The sequence below is a fragment of the Cetorhinus maximus genome, chromosome 17, assembly GCF_964194155.1.
Source record: "Cetorhinus maximus chromosome 17, sCetMax3.hap1.1, whole genome shotgun sequence".
NCBI lineage: Eukaryota > Metazoa > Chordata > Chondrichthyes > Lamniformes > Cetorhinidae > Cetorhinus > Cetorhinus maximus.
In genome coordinates, this window is record NC_135895.1 from 91252598 (window position 1) to 91270241 (window position 17644).

Below are 17644 nucleotides of genomic sequence, written 5' to 3' on the forward strand. Positions count from 1 at the left end.
ATTGGCATTAGCATATCTTATGCAGGATGTTATTGAACAGGCATGTGTTATTAAGGGGATTGTGGTAATAGGATATTATGGGATATAGAAGACGTATTTGCATTAATATTGTAGAGGCTATGGCCAGAATCTTCCGTTCGGGTCTTTGAGTGCAGTGACCGGTGCAGAAGTGGGAGTGATTTCTGCTTGGTTGGTTGGGGGGGGGGGAAGGTGGGGCGGAGAGAGCGTAGGGCCGCTGACCATACGCGATCTTGTGCTGTTCAGTTTATTAATGTACATCAGCAACAATCTCGCCCATTCTCGTTGTCGGGGTCAGGCAGGAGGCAGTTGCCTTATTGGGGTCAAAGATCCGGGCACCATATTGAATGGGCGCCCAGACAGCCCTCACTATCCCTTCCACCTTTGCCCGGCCACTGCTCCACCCCTCCCCGCTACCCCTACCTCCCTTCCTTGATCACCCTCCACTCAACTTGCACTGCCACCACCCCAAGCTTGGGCTGACATTCACAGGCACTTCCCCAAAGGGGACAATGCAGCGGTAACTCGGCGTCAGTCATGGACAAAGTCAACCTCGCCAGGTGCGCACCACTTGCATCTTTTAGTCGTAAAAGTGAACGATTTAATTTCTCGCTGGCGAGGAACCTCATTTGGAGGAGGGACTGAATTCCGGCGTGGTGGCCGTTTAATGAGCATGCATGAAATGCTAATGCATGTGAAAGGTTGAAGATTCAAACATCTCAACCTGCCTTTAACCCCCCCGGAGAACTTAAAATTCATCCAGCTGTCAGGAAACTGATTTTTGGCTTCGCCAAATTACGTTCCCCTGGCTTGCTAAACTTCCCACTGCTGGCGGGACTGCAAGATTCCTCCCTACGTGTAGTATGGGGTTTTTAAGCACAGTTAAAATTACTTTATAATACAGACTTTAGGAGGGCTGGAGTGTGAGAATTACACATCAAGCAGTTAGGTACCTTCTGTTTAAGAATCATAGAATCACATAGCACAAATGGAATCCAGTCCACCAATTGTGCATTTGCCGACTTGGACAGTGATAACAATTAGTCCCAATCCCTTACTCTTTCATCATCGTCCTCTATCATCTTCCTTTTCAAGTAGCGGTCCAAATCGTTCTTGAACGTTATGATCACCTTTGGAGAGGGAGGAAAACGAGAAGGTAAAGTTAAAGCATCTCATGTTGTACTTGTTTTTTCCAGTATCATGCTGCAATGGAAATGGGATTGACTTTTGATCATTTATAATCGGTCTGCACAATCACATCTGCAGACTTAGCTTTTGTGCCCTTATCTGCATTAAACCCATTAACTCTCTCATCCTGGTCATCCCCCTTGGTGTGCCCTTTGAAGTCTTGAATATTTATGGCAGACATTTGGTTTTGCCATCCATCACCAGATTTGACTGGAACACATTATTTGGTCCCATTTTCTTCTGTCAAAACTGCGCACTATTTTTGGACCATCTGGAATGCAAATGTAGCCTCTGGCTACTTTTCTCCAAGACCAGTTATTTTCTTAAACCCCTCCCCTCTTTCTCCTTCACCCTCAACTTCAATAGCAAGTCAGAGGAGCTCATGGACTTCTTTCGTTTCAAGATTATATTTACCCCTTCAGGTGCCTCTGCCATTTCCCTCCCCTCCTCTGGCCTGCCAGGCCAAAATTCCACTAAGGTTCTCTCCCTTCGCCCCAAAAATCCATCCTGCTGTGTAGGTTTCATATCTCCCTCCACACCCTCTATGGTCCATGAGACCCTCCTGCTCCCTCAAACCTATTATTATGAAATTGTTGACCACCCAACTTCTTGTCTGACCCCCATGTTAGCTCATATTGTTAATGCTACCCTCCACCTTAAATACAATGCACAGCCCCCAACCCCCCAACTATTTCAAATGTGTTGTCATTACCCTACTCAAAAAAAATCCCTCTGACATTGCAAACTGTCACCCCATCCCAAACTACATTTTCTGTTTTTAAGTATGCAGGTATGAAGATTTTGATATCTTTATCATAAAACATTCCAAGTCACTTCACAAGAGCACAGGCAGACATAATAATTGGTCAAAGAGGTAGGTTTTAAGAAGCATCTTATGGGATGAGCGAAAGATAATGGAATGATTTAGGGAGGGAATTCAGAGTTTAGTACTCGGTGACTAAGTACAGCTGCCAATCAGGAGGGAAGGAATCTGGAGGTGCACCAGTACTGGAGAAACGCAAAGTTCTTGGAGGGTTGTAGGTCTGGAAGACGTTACAAAGATAAGGAGAAGGTGTGGCCACAGAGCATAACTGTAGGCTAGGCGACTAATTTTAAGTCTTCAGAGGGAAAAAAAATTGCTGAATATACTTGCCGAAGCAGCAATTTAACATTTCAGAATCCTAGGTAACAAAATGGACAATAGCTTTGCGTTAATCCAGTAATCCTAAATAAGCGGACAACGCTGTTGAATTTAATCCCCCAAACAATGATAAGCATCCTGAAATTTCATGCAATTAATAAAGAATTTGACTTATCCAGTCACTGGAATCTGTGGCCCTGCCTTTGGAATAGAGACAGGCAGCTTTCTGGTTTTAGATTCCACCCACTGTATGCTCCATTTCCTTATCCATCAAATTTTATGGCTGTTTTGTCAGGCACTAATTCCTATATGTTTCTATATCCTATATGCATATATGCCAAATGCTTTGGAGACTTGGACAACCTATAGCAGGCACCTCAAAGCACTGGATAAGTACCACGAGTAGGGTTGTCACAGATCCTCTGAATCAGGATTTTAAAAAGCGGTCCAAAAGCAGCATTCTCCCCCAAGCCAACTTGCCCAGTATCGAAGCACCAATCATTCAAAACCAGCTTGGCTGGGAGGGTCATGTTGTTCGTATGCCCAACAACAGAATCCTGAAGCAATCGCTCTAGTTGAGACTCCCAGGAGGACAGTGGAAACACTTTCAGGATGTCCTCAAAGCATCCCTGTAAAGGTCACACATCCCTGCCAACTCATGGGGGACCCTGGCTTCTGACCAACCGAAATGGACAACGTTCATTTGGGAAGGCATTGAACAAGTCAAGGGACTTCATCAGGAAGATGCAGAGGCAAAGTCGAGACCTCAGAGGCAGTGCATAAGCTTTCAAACAACCCAACTACCTAACGCTGACAGCACCACCTACCCCACATGTGGCAGAGTCTGCTTATCATGCATTGGACTTATCAGCCATCTTAGAACTAATCAAACCTGAGTGGAAGCAAAGTCACCCTCGATCCTGAAGGACTGCCCAAAAAGACAGATCCAATAAATACATTAATACAAAAGCGAGTATGGGATTATGGATTATTACACTCAGTTGATAGTCAGATACTAGATTTGCAACGCCCTCAATGTATAATTTATAGGCTTGAAAAGTATTAAAGCTTCAGGTTTAAAACAAATTATTCTCTCATGAGAACCTAATCTCCATCCTGTGTGTCATAAACTTCAAAATGTCTTCGATTAAATCACAGTTAACTGCCTCACCAATGAGTAATGCATGTCCCAACAGCCATAGAAAGGCTGACTGAGAGGAAATGTTATGTACTCTATATGATTATCAATTTTTACAATTGAGTTTAGGACTCCACTGGTATTAAACCCTGAAGGCCCGGGGAAGCCCCACATGCACGCGGTGTGTTCAGTGAGTTGTGAGCCTTGAAATGTGGTGGCCTGTTCTGACCTTGAAGGGAAAGGGAAGTGTAAAACATATCACAGAACCTTTCATCTGTTCAAATACCACAATTTCAGGAAAAACTTTGGAACAGTTATAAACTTTTACTTTTCATACCTATTGGGTGTCAGTCAGTATCCCTCACTAAAAGCACAACAACAACGAGCATTTATATAGTACCATTAATATGGTGAAATATCTCGAGGAGCTTGAGTACCAGAGCAGTGAAACAAACTACGACACCTTTGTCTGAGCTCTGCCCAGAGGTAGGTAACCTGGAATTTTTGTGGGCTGTTTAGCTCAGTACCACATCAGGCAAAATTGTTATCGGAACATTGGAATTGTTGGACAGTAAAAGGCCAAGACCACTTAGTTCACCATCCTAATAGTTGCATGACAAAATAATAAAGGAGTCATTGATTAATAATAGTAATCAATCTCTATTAATTAGTCTACAACAAAGCCAGGCCCATAATGAGGAACACCCCAGTGGAGGAGATCTTTGGAACCATAGGCCCAAAGTCACCTTTTTCTCCCAAGCATGTTACACTTACCATACGTCATGATGAGATTACTCACAAACTGTATCGTAAAATGCTTTTTCCTGAAAGGAATACATCCACCACCCCATAAGTCTACTCTCAATCATCAGTAAAATGATGGAAGGGATCATCAACAGTCCTTTCAAGTGGCACTTGCTTAGCAATAACCTGTTCATTGATGTTCAGTTTGGGTTCCGGCAGGGCCACTCAGCTTCATTACAGCCTTGGTTCAAACATGGACAAAAGAGCTGACCTGCAGAGTGAGGTGAGAGTGACTGCCCTTGATACCAAAGCAGCATTTGATCAAGTGTGGCATCAAGGAGCCCTAGCAAGACAGGAGTCAATGGGAATCGGGGGAAGGCTCTCGCTGGTTGGAGTCATACCGAGCACAAGGGAAGATGTTTGTGGTTATTGGAGGTCAATCATATCAGTTCCAGGACATCACTGCAGGAGTTCCTCATGCCCTAGGCCCAACCATCTTCAGCTGCTTCATCAATGACCTTCCTTCCATCATTAGGTCAGAAGTGGGGATGGTCACTGATGATTGCACAATGTTCAGAAGCATTCGCGACTCCTCAGATACTGAAGCAGCCCATGTCCAAACGTAGAAAGACCTGGACAATATCCAGGCTTGGGCTGACAAGTGGCAAGTAACATTTGCACCACACAAGTGCCAGGCAATGACCATCTCCAGCAAGAGAGAATCCAACCATCTCCCTTGACATTCAACGGCATTACCATCACTGAAAGCTCCACTATCGACATCCTGGGCGTTACCGTTGAAGATGCAGAAAATTTGGATTTATTTTAAAGTACTAGCCAGGACCAGCAGCTGAGGCACCAAAGCATACACAAACAGTCGCAGCCTTACATGAAAACTATAAACTTGTACAAAGGGCTCAGCTGTAAATTTGCAATTAGGAAATGGGAGACACACGGGCGGGATCACGGGATAACTCAATCAAGAGATGGGGAAGGTCATTTCGCACCGTCTGATAGCTATCTTCAGAAAGGACAATGCCCAGTCTCTGCACTGCAACTACTGTACAGGAACACAATTATCAGCCCACTGGGGGTCATTGTGCTGTGGCCTTTGTCTAATGAATACCATTAAGTTGTAGCTGATAGTAAAAGATATATAAACTCTGCTCATTTGAAACCTCGGTGGAGAAGCGCCTGGACTGCCCAGCATTTGCTCCCCGCATGTGTAATAAAGGAACCACTTGAATATTGTATCTGGACTCCGAGTGTTGAAATTTTGTACCAGAGTATTCCTCGGACATTTCAATTGGCGCTGTGAGCAAGGTACAAAGGACGCAGGACACCGATTGGGAACCGGGACAGGTCACAGTGAGAGTACATTTTTATTCATACTAAATCCTAAATCCGGCTCTGTCCGGGCCCAGGAAGTGTCAGGCGCCCCACGTATATGAAACCTAGGCTCCAGGCAATAGCTCATGGGGTGGTAAGGGTGGGGTAGAAATGCTTGTATTATAGATTGTTATAATTACATCCGGTATTAGTCGCAAGTAATGAGTTTGGTCAGAAAGGACCCAGGTAAGAACCATACCGTTGATGACAACTATACCCTAAATAAAAACAGAAACAGAAATACCTGGAAAAACTCAGCAGGTCTGGCAGCATCGGCGGAGGAGAGCACAGTTGACTTTTCGAGTCCTCATGACCCTTCATTGCTTGCGACTAATACCAGATGTAATCATAACAATCTATAATACAAGCATTTCTACCCCACTCTTACCACCCCATGAGCTATTTCGCCAGCTTTAACACAGCTACCAGCAGCTCCACAATACGCAGATAATGTAGATTGGAACAGGCTGGTGGAACAGACAGCAGGATATGAGGAACAATGGGAAGCAGGTTGGGAATCAGCACCCCCATATCCCGTGGCCCCAATTAAGATAGAGTATGTGCCCCTGGTGCCCGGACAACCAGGCAGACCAGGCACAGCAGCAAGCCGATTTCCGAGCCTTTAGAGCAGAAATAGCACAAGTCTTAGGGCAAGCCCCAGTTAATTGGAATATAGTGACTGGAGTAAAACAAGAAAAGGGGGAGGGTGCCCATGAATATGGCAATCGGAAGTTTGAGGCATATTGTAACTATGGGGATGTAGGTGCTGCGCTGAACCGAGACGATGTACAGTTTATGCAATTGTACAAGGATGGCCTTAGCCTGGCCCACCAGGCAATCCAAGACACCGGGCTAGTAGATAAGAACACATATGATGAGCTAGAAAGATGGGCCACTGGGGTAGATAGCCACATAGGGAAAACTTAGATAAAGGTGTCGGCAGTGGAGGTTATAGACCCCACTGAAACGGTAGCCACCGCGACAGCGGTCCCTAAACCCGAGGTGTGCTTTAATTGTAAAAACCCAGGCATAAAATATTTACAGTTTTAGATGTAGCCAATGGATTTTGGTCGATACCACTGGACTAGGAATCCCAAGATAAATTCACTTTCACAGTGGGAGGGAGATGGTGTACCTGGGTGAGGCTCCCACAGGGATTCCACAAAAGCCTGAACATCTTCCATCAGGTCATGAGTGAGAAGCTGAGTCAGTGCGACATTGAGTCTTACAACAGTACAATTTTACAATACGTAGGTGATATCCTAATAGCATCAGAATCAGAAAGGGGCCACATCGGAGCCCTCTTGGTAGTCTTAAGGACACTGAAAAATGCTGGATTTAAGATAAACCCCAAAAAGCCACAAGTAGGGCAAACACTGGTTAGGTGCTTAGGGCATGAGATCAGTCAGGGAAACAAGATTCAACCATAGGACAGGAAAATGGCCATCGCGGACATGCCTCGCCCCACCACAGTGAGGGGGGTCCGAAAGGTCATGGGGCTGTTCAACTACAGCTGCAACTTCCTACCCAAGTTTGCAGCAACGGCCGCACCGAGACAGAGGTTAGTAAAGGGAGGAAAGCCCAGGACAGAAAAGATCGAATGGGGACCAGAGCAAGAGACAGCGTATACAGAGTTGAAGGCTGGTCTCATGTCAGCACCGGCCCTCAAGCTACCCGACATGTCCCGACCGGTCCACGTTTACAGCAGTATAGACGGGGATTTTTACAATGCAGTCGTGACACAACGAGGAGAAAGTATGAGACCCGTAGTATATTATTCCACACAGCAGTCCCCTGGAGTGAAGGGACTGGCCAGGTGCATGGCAGCGACAGACTGTACCGCGTGGGCAGTCCGGGTGTGTGAACCTGTCACCATGTCTGGACAAATAATACTGCACACCCAGCATACTTTAGTGGTGTTGTTAAACACTGGGAAACTGGAAGCAGTGTCAGACTCCAGACAGGCAGCATGGGAAGCTGTGTTACTACCAAAAGGTAAGGCCGTACAGATCATAAGGGATTACTAAAGTTAATCCAGCAGACTGAATGATATCTGAAGGGGAACCACACCAGTGTCAGATGAGATTAGACCAAGAGGTGGAGGGGGGCATCTCAGATGAACCACTTGAGAACTCAGATTTGATCCTCTACGTGGATGGATCTAGAAGATACATAAACGGGCAATTTCGGACTGGGGTGGGCAGAATGAAGAGGCTATCCTAAAAGGGGGATTTGAAGGGGCCCTGTCAGCTCAGGTAGCTGAACTGATTGCCCTTACGGAGGCCCTCAAAGCAGCTGCAGGCAAGAGGGTGAACGTGTATACTGACAGCCAGTATGCATTTGGGGTAGTCCACGACTACATCGTAGCATGGAATAGGAGTGGATTCATTACCTCAGGAGGGGTCACATAAGGCACGAGAATGTAGTACGAGAGTCAGTGAAAGCAGCTTGGGCGCCCACAGAGGCAGCAGTTATTAAAATACAGGCGCATAGGAAGGTGGAAAACCAGCAACAAAGGGGTAATATGCTGGCAGACGCAGCGGCCACAGAGGCAGCTGAGAAAGAGGAACCGCGCATAGTCCGGGTGGCTGCATATAGCCCAGAGGAGATGAATGTGCAGAAATTACAGACAGATACAGATCCCGAGGAGAGGGAAAAATGGAGAAGGGCAGGGGCCACCACGGGAAAAGACGGAATTTGGAGGAAAGGATTGTTAGCAATGGTCCCGAATTGTTTCCAATACACCCCGTTGAAACTGTATCACGAACCAGACCACAGCGGAAGGGGCAGTATGCTCAATAGACTGCTTCAGAACTGGTGGTGGACTGGCATTGGCAGGGATGTAGCCAAGTATTGTCAGAGATGGATCATTTGCGCCCAGCATAACCCTGGCAAACCAATCAAAGTAAGGCTATCACACCAGCCGCGCCCCAAGGGCTCATGGGAAAACCTACAGATAGATTTTACCGGACCCCTTCCCGACAGCAGGGGAAAGAAATACTGCCTGGTCATAATCGACCAGTTCACTAGGTGGGTGGAGGCTTTCCCCACCAGGGACTGCAGCACCACCACGATCACAAAGATCCTCACTTTTGAAGTAGTACCAAGGTGGGGAATCCCTTTACAGATAGATTCAGATCAAGGAACACATTTTACGGGCAGTATTATGAAAAGGACGTGTGAGCTGCTCGAGGTAAAACAGAAATTTCATGTACCTTACCATCCACAAAGCTCAGGGATGGAAGAACGTATGAACTGCACATTAATAAACGCTATTGGAAAGGCAATCACAGTAACTGGTAGGGGATGGGTGGATGTGCTCTCCTGCATATTGATGTGACTGAGAGCTACCCCCAACAGGACAACCGGGTTAACCCCTTATGAGTTGGTGACTGGGAGGGCTATGTGCTTGCCAGAGGACATAGCCACCGGAAGTGAGGATATGGGACCCATCAGAGATAAAATTAAAAGTTATATTAAGCAATTGGATGGACAGCTAAAGGAATTACAACAGGAAGTGAAGGACCAACAGGCTATCAGGGATTTAGCAGAGAGGACAAAAGGGGGACCCCATCACCACTGGCTGAGGTCGGAGACATGTTGTTTGTTCAAATCACCTCTGGCCAACCAGGTTTTGCCCCAAAATGGACTGGACCGTACAAAATTACTTTGACCAGCGATTTATATGCCTGCGTCGATATGAAGGGAAAAGGAAGTTGGAAACACTGGTCACAACTGAAAAGCTATGATGTAAGTAAGAAAGACTGAATTACCGGGCAGTGGGGGGAAAACGGACAATGAGCAGTCCATACTGTGTTAGCCAAGTGGTTTAGGATTCATTCCCGATCTGGAGGACTGGCCATCCGAAAGACAAAGGGGGAATCCTCAACTACGGGGAGGGTCACTGTGGGCTGTGCACAAGGAGGGGTGAAAAGGAGAAAGCTGCCTCTTATATACGACCTAATCCCTGGTGATCACCAGCAGTATGCAACATTACAGAAATAACAATAACCAGGTAACCTCCACGCCAAGATGGAAAAAAGCTGGGTGTCGTTAACCATTACCAGGCCCTGGCTTTCGCAGCCACCGGTATACAGAACATAAACCGTGAAGCAGCAGCAGGTATGGGCTTATACTACAAGAATATCAGTGATGGATATTGTGTGAAAGGAGGTGTGAATGTCACAACGGAAAGGTCAATGCTCTTCAAGTGTGGCACCGGGGTTTATGCAACTATCCTGTGGAATGAGCGATGGAGAGAGCCTAGGGCAGAGCTCGCATATGGGAATGGAATTCCGATGGAAAAATGAGGGCCCGGTATGCTTCCAGATCAGCGATGGTTCGGACGGACCCTGGACATGTGTGAGGGGGGCACAGGTCCAGATACCATGTGAGAGAGATTTTTCGCAATTTAGCTTAACACCCTGTGCAACAACAACTGGGGTCACTGCCCCGGGGAGGAGGACTTGGGAACGACAGAAACCTGGCATTGGATCTTGAGGCCCAAACACACAGAGTTGACGACAACAGCAGACCCCAGACTGACACCACCCCACTATCACAGGACACAATGACACCACAGAGACTATCTTGCCCAGACATGACCGCTGGGCCGCAGAATAGACTGGGAGTGTATATGGACGGTGAAATGTTGTAAGATAATGTTAAACGTGAAATTGTACTGGTAATTGTGAACCTGGCAGGTATACAACTGCCTGAGTATTGCAGTAACCAAGCGCCCCTACGAAAACTATACAAATTACTGAGTAAGGCTGTGATTGATCAGGCAGCCGATGCCACGGGCGCCACTAGATTCAGGGGACATGCTGCTTTCCACCGCCAGAAGAGAGGGTTAGTTAACAATGTACTGACAGGGGTGAACACAGGGACTTCCCTGGTAAACTCTCTCAACATTCAAGGAATCAACTCCGAGGTCACGAATCGTAAAGGGATCATTAAGCAGCTGCTCATAAGAGCAGTGAAGGGCGGAGAAACAGCAACGGCCCTAGGGGGCAAGAGTGTGGCATCTCTACTGGAAAGTGTACATGTTATAGAGACACATGCTAAAACCACCAACCAATTAATAGAAAGGGAGGAACGACAAGAGGACAGCACCCAAAAAAGCCAGCTGTGCCACGCTTACGGCCAGTGGATGATCAGTCAAGTAAGGCACAATCTGGCCCAGATCCAAAGCGGGGAGGTACCGGGCTGGATCAACAGTTTCCGGTTGCAGGGGATGGCCATGAACCCAGGCGTCATTGACACCTGTACATTGAAATGAATGACCAGGGTGTATCCGGTGATTCAGAAGTGCACCACAAACCAAATGAATGTGATAGGCAAGGCAATCCCCTCAGTCACAGCAGACACGGGCCTGCATCCTCAGTACCAACATTGGGTTCATCCGAGACAATGACTCCCTCCGGTACTACCCCATAGACATGCCATACACAAGAATGAGGGCATACACGGGGTATCACTGAGCGGGTGCAGGAGGAAAGGTAGCCTCTCGATTTGCCCCCATCCAGTCGGAACTAGGGGGGCTGGACAAATGCGGGTACAACCGAACAGAGGGTTGTATGTTAGAAATTTCCCACAGAGAAAACCATCATACCCGCTCAGGATACAAGGGATAGGAGGAATACTGTGTGACAACTACTGAGCAGTCATACACGTACAGGAGCCTACATTGCAACATCACCAACCCCAACTTCTGCTTTAAACCCCGGCTCCCAGTTACTATCGGACACACGCGAATGGTGTACATACAACAAAGGGGTCAGGTCTCAATCACCGCCTCCGATACACTCCACGATACCCTGGAACAGTGTGAGGAACCTAAGCAGGCCCCAATTCCCCACCTTCCCGAAAGTTTGACAAAGATTAAAGGTGATTTACGAACGGTGATGAAACAGTATTACATGTTACAGGCGGTGTTTAAAAGGCTAATCAATGATACGGAAGAGCAATTGAGAGATCCGACATGTGGGAGCAAGTGTGGGACTGGGGGCTGAATGTGGATATACACCCCTGGATAAGAATAATCTCTCTTATACTCGTCGCTGTGCAGCTAGTGTTAGCATTGGCGTGAGGAATTGCAGCATGTCACACCTGTAAGAAGAAAGCCCTTAGACATAGGGTAAAAATAATGTTAAAAGAGCAACAGCAGCTGCTGGGACAGGACACAATATTAATATAGGGTCCCAGCCTCCCGTCTTGGTGGCCGCGCACCACCGGATAGACAGGAGTCTCGGACATTAGGAGGATCGTCGGATGCAGATTAATTGGCTAGCTTAACCTAACGGTTACGCACCCAAAAGTGGGGACCGAAGATGCAGAAAATTTGTATTTATTTTAACCAAAGCATACACAAACAGTCGCAGCCTTACATGAAAACTATAAACTTGTACAAAGGGCTCAGCTGTAAATTTGCAATTAGGAATTGGGAGACACACGGGCGGGATCACGGGATAACTCAATCAAGAGATGGGGAAGGCCATTTCGCACCGTCTGATAGCTATCTTCAAAAAGGACAATGCCCAGTCTCTGCACTGCAACTACTGTACAGGAACACAATTATCAGCCCACCAGGGGGTCATTGTGCTGTGGCCTTTGTCTATCGAATACCATTAAGTTGTAACCGATAGTAAAAAAATAAACTCTGCTCATTTGAAACCTCGGTGGAGAAGCGCCTGGAGTGCCCAGTGTTTACTCCCCGCATGTGTAATAAAGGAACCACTTGAATATTGCATCTGGATTCCGAGTGTTGAAATTTTGTACCAGAGTATTCCTCGGATCTTTCACTATTGACCAGAAACTGCACTAGACTAGCCAAATAAATACTGTGGCTACAAGAGAAGGTCAGAGCCTAGGCATCCTGCAGCGAGTAACCCACCTCCTGACTCCCCAAGCCTGTCCACCATCTACAAGGCACAAGTCAGGAGTGTGATGGAATACTCTTCACTTGCCTGGGTGAGTGCAGCTCCAACAACACTCAAGAAGCTTGACTCCATCCAGGGCAAAGCAGCCCATTTGATTGGCACCCTGTCAACAAACATTCACTCCCTCCACCATCAATGAGCAGTGGCAGCAGTGTGTACCATCTACTAGATGCACTGCAAAAACTCACCAAGGCTCCTTCAGCAGCACATTCCAAACCCACGACTGCTACCTTCTAGACGGACAAGGACAGCAGACACATGGGAACACCATCACCTGGGAACGCCATCACCTGGGAGTCCTCTCCAAGCCACTCAACATCCTGACTCAGAAACATATCGCAGTTCCTTCACTGTCGCTGGGTCAAAATCATGGTACTCCCTCCATAGCAACACCTACACCACAGGGACTGCAGCGGTTCAAGAAGGCAGCTCACCACCACCTTCTCAAGGGCAATTAGGGATGGGCAATAAATGTTGGCCCAGCCAGCGAAACCCACACCCTGTAAATGAATGAGAAAAAAAAATCTAATTTGCATTTGGATGAATCAATATTAATTGTTCCCTTTGACCTAAGAGGTCTACTGATCTATTTGAGGGCTTAATCTTTATTTATATACAAGGCAAGATACAATCTTGTTTACTTCAAAGATCGTGCCAATTTAAACCAGTGAAACAAATGAATGGATCATCAATATTAAGATAGAAGTATTCAAATCAGGTATGCCCATACTTACATTGGTGGAAAATGGTGGCTTAGTGGTAATGTCACTGGACAGGCAAATGCTCTGCGGACATGGGTTCAAATCACACCTTGGCAGCTGGTGGAATTTAAATTCAATTGATACAATCTGGAATTGAAATCTAGTAATAATAATGGTGACCATGAACCATCATTGATTATAAACCCATCTGGTTCCCTAATGTCCTTCAGGGAAGGAAATCTGCCATCCTTACCTGGTCTGGTCTACATGTGATTGCAGATCCACAGTAATGTGGTGGACTCTTAACTGCCCTCTGAAATGGCCCAGAAAGCAAGCCACTCAGTTCAAAGGTAATTAGGGATGGGCAAAAACTGTTGGCCTTGCCAGTGATACCTACATCCCATCAAAGAATAAATAAGAAAAAAACTGAGTGGCTTGCTAGGCCATTGCAGAAGGCATTTAATGTGTTATTCAGTTAAATAGTACCAGGCTGTATCTTCATCTCCAACTGTCCCATCTCCAACCCCATTCCCTCTCCAAATCTATGCCCATTTTACCTGGAACGCCATGCTTACATTCCTCCAATCATGTTTACACCCCTGCCACTGTGTCAGCACAGCTCTTATTCAAGTTACAAAAGACATTCTATGTGACTGTGACAAAGGTAAACTATCCCCCCTTGACCTTCTCAAACAATCACCAGCCTTTGATATCGTTAACCACATCATCCGCCTTCAATGTCCCTCTGCCGTCATCGACCTGGGAGGGACTGCACTCATTTGGTTCCAGTTTTATCTATCTAATCATAGCCAGGGAGTTACCTGCAGTGACTTCTCTTCCTGCTCCTGCACCCCTACCTCCGGTGACCCCTAAGGATCCATCCTTGGTCCCCTCCTAATTCTCATCTCCATGCTGCTCCTTGGCAACATCATTCGAAAACGCATCAGGTTCCACTTGTATGCTGAACAAACCCAACTCTACCTCACTGTTAACATTCAAAGAATAGTCAACCTCCTTCCTTCTCTGGTTGATAACGATATGCTTTGAGCAAGAATCACATAATGGTGGAATAATCAAAATAGGCTTTATTCATATACAGCATGGATGATCAATCTATACTGCACACAGAAAGTAACTTTTGATTTCTGGTTCAATCTTTCAAGCCCTTCAAAGAATTGTTGACAACCATGCTCCTTTATACACCTTCTTTTGTCTACAGCAAAGGTACTTGTCACAGAATAAACCATAATGGCATATCTGAGCATGAATCCTTTGAAAACAACCTCTTCATGTAAATCGTCATACTTGTTTGTAAAAGATGCTTCTCTCAGACAAATCTTCCTGAATTAACTGTTCTCAAATCCTTTGAAGAGAAGGATTATAACCATTATCCTTCTATACCCACAGTTAATAGATCCCTCTGCCTATGTGTTATTAGACTAGTCACTGTGTAATCACTCACTGTTGATGTTATTACTGTCAATTATATCCTTGAACAAGAATTTCTCATAGAAAATACTCAGCCATTAAAGCAGAAGATAAGCTATGTTTTCTCCTGTTGTTATCTTGCCCCCAAAGTTATCTTGCACATCTTGGAAAGCTTGGTACTTCAATATACACGAAAATTCAATTATTAACACTTTGCTCCCCAAAATTTCCAACATATAATTCTCCAGGATGTTCAACATTAACCACCACCTTTATCGACCCCTCCGCTGTCTTTGATTTGTCTTGTTTCTTTGCTGAATTCCAGTACTGGATGAGCAGAAATTTCTCCCAAATAAATATGGGGATGGTTGAAGCTATTGTTTTCTGACCCCACCACAAAGTTTGTTCGCTAGCTACTGCCTCCATCCCTCTGCTTCATCACTGTCTGTGGATGAACCAGACTGTTCACAACCTTGGTGTCATTTTTGACCTTGAGATGAACTTCTGACCACATATCAATGTGAATACCAAGACTACCTATCTCTACTTCTATAACATCATCTGAGTCCATCCCTTCCTTAGCTTATATGCTGCTGAAACCCTCATCCATGCCTTTGTAACTGTAGCCTTATATTCCATCTGTCTTCAAGTTGATTTCCCATCTTCTACCCTCTTTAAACTTGAACTCATTGAAAACTATAGAGCCCATATCCTAACTTGTACCAAATTCTGTTCACTCATCACTCCAGTGCTTGTTGTCCTAATTTGGATCTGGGTCTGGCAATGCCTTGATTTTAAAATTCTCATCCTTCTTTTCAAATTCCTCCATGTCCTCACCTCTCTCTATCTCTCTGTATTCTCCTCCAACCCTAAAACCCTCCAAGGTCTCTGCACTACTCCAATTCTTCATTTGTGCACATCCCTGATTTTGATTGCTTCACTATTGGCAGCTGTGCCATTAGCTGCCTAGGTTCTATGCTCTCAAATTCCCTCCTTACAACTCTACACCTCTCTACTCCTCTTTCCTCCTTTAAGAAACTCTTTCAAATCAACCTCTTTGCCCAAGGTTTTGGTCATCTATCCTAACATAGCCTTACGTGCTTGATGTCAAACTTAGTTTGATAACACACCTGTGAAGAATGTTGGGCCGTTTTATTATGTTAAATATGCTATATGAATGCAAGTTTTTGTTGTGCATACAATCAGATGGTATTTAGTGCAACTCTGGAGGTTACATCAGAGTGTCTAGTGAAATAGGATTTATAATTCCATAAGTCAATGATACTACGCCCTATGTGTGAAATGACTTTGGCCAGTCTCAACCCAGCTACAAGTGGGTGTGGGCCACAGCACAAAATAGCCTCCAGTTCAACAATCTGACTCAGAGAGGATATAGAATAGAAGATATCGGAAATTATCACACTGGTGCAGTTGGACGTTCTCTGTACTTGGACCTGAGGCACATTGTTGGATAGAGTAGTATTGTTGGGTAGAAAGTATTATTCTGTGCCTAACTATTCTTTAAGCGAGGTAGGATATTTAAAGTTGGCTCTGTGTGGGGTCAGTAATGCTTCCCATGTTACAGGTATGAAGGCTGGAGAGATACAATACAACTGTGATGCCTGATACATCAAAGTGTGGACAAGTGCAAAAGCATTGGTAATTTGTGCATGAGACTCATTAGGCTCCTGTCTTTCATTTCAAATCAAGCAACTTCATATTATGACATATTTGTGCCATGCCTGATGCTCCCCCAGTCTCCTTGTCCTGTGCACCTCCCGGCTCTGCCTACTTGCATTCTCCCCTTGCCTCTTGGCCCATGCATGTTCTGTCAGTGCCACTGGCACTCTCCCATTGCCTCCTGCCCTGTGCACCTGGCCTGCTCCATGGCCATCTACTCTTGCCAGAAAGCCAACGACACAAACAAGCAGCCAGCAGTCTTTCACTCAATTCTGATTGGTGGAATTCTGGCCCTGGTTCTTCAAGTGCATCATGAGATTGCAGGAAAATTCTGCAAATGAGCCACGCTTGCATCAGCAGTGCTAACATCCTTAGTGAACAATAGAATAGAATTAAGAAAGAAGAAAATCTCACAAGAATACCTAGGGTTGCCAACTCTGGTTAAATATATTCCTGGAGGTTTCATTACATGATTTTCCCCCATACTCAAGATAGTCGTTGGCCAACACATCAACCCTTGTGACATACTGCCTTCCTACACCAATTGGAAAGCAAAAAAACTCATAACCCAATTGGATGATGCTTGACTTACAGCCAAACAGCCTTTTTTCCTCCCATTTTCAATAGTTTTATATCTGGTAAAGGGAAATGTTCAAAGAAAATCAAAAAATGTCCCGATACCCTTTCTCCAGGGTTACACACAGCGGTGTCCTTGAGATTGATCTTCAATTCGTAGAGACTCCAGGTGAACCCTGGAGGGTTGGTAACCCTAAGAATGCCCCAACTAAGGAACTCTTCTCTGTTTAACAACTGCTAAACTTAAATAGCTTTCTAATTATTAGTGTGGTCTGCCAATTGTTTTATTTTTATTTTGAATTGTGTGTTTCTGGGAAAGGAAGTCTTTTAATGTTGCATCTGTGGAACTCAATTTACTCACACAGAACATCCTAGCCAGATGTCACCACACTGAGGGTAGCTATTTACAAAACATTGGTTCCTAAAGCAAGTTTCTTCACATTCTACTATTTAACTGTTATTATTATTAATATTATTTAGTATCCAGAAAATTAATGTAATGTTCCAGCCATTTTAGAGCATTGTCATTGTCAGCAGCTAAAATGCATACATCACCAGGTAGTTTTGTTAGTGGGTCAGTTTCAACAACAAGAGATGTTGAAAGCAATGACTTGAGCCAGCCCATGTGTCACAGATGCTAGTAGCAATCTGCTTTCTTGTTGAGTTTCCCATTCTTCATATATGTCTCTGGAAAATAAGT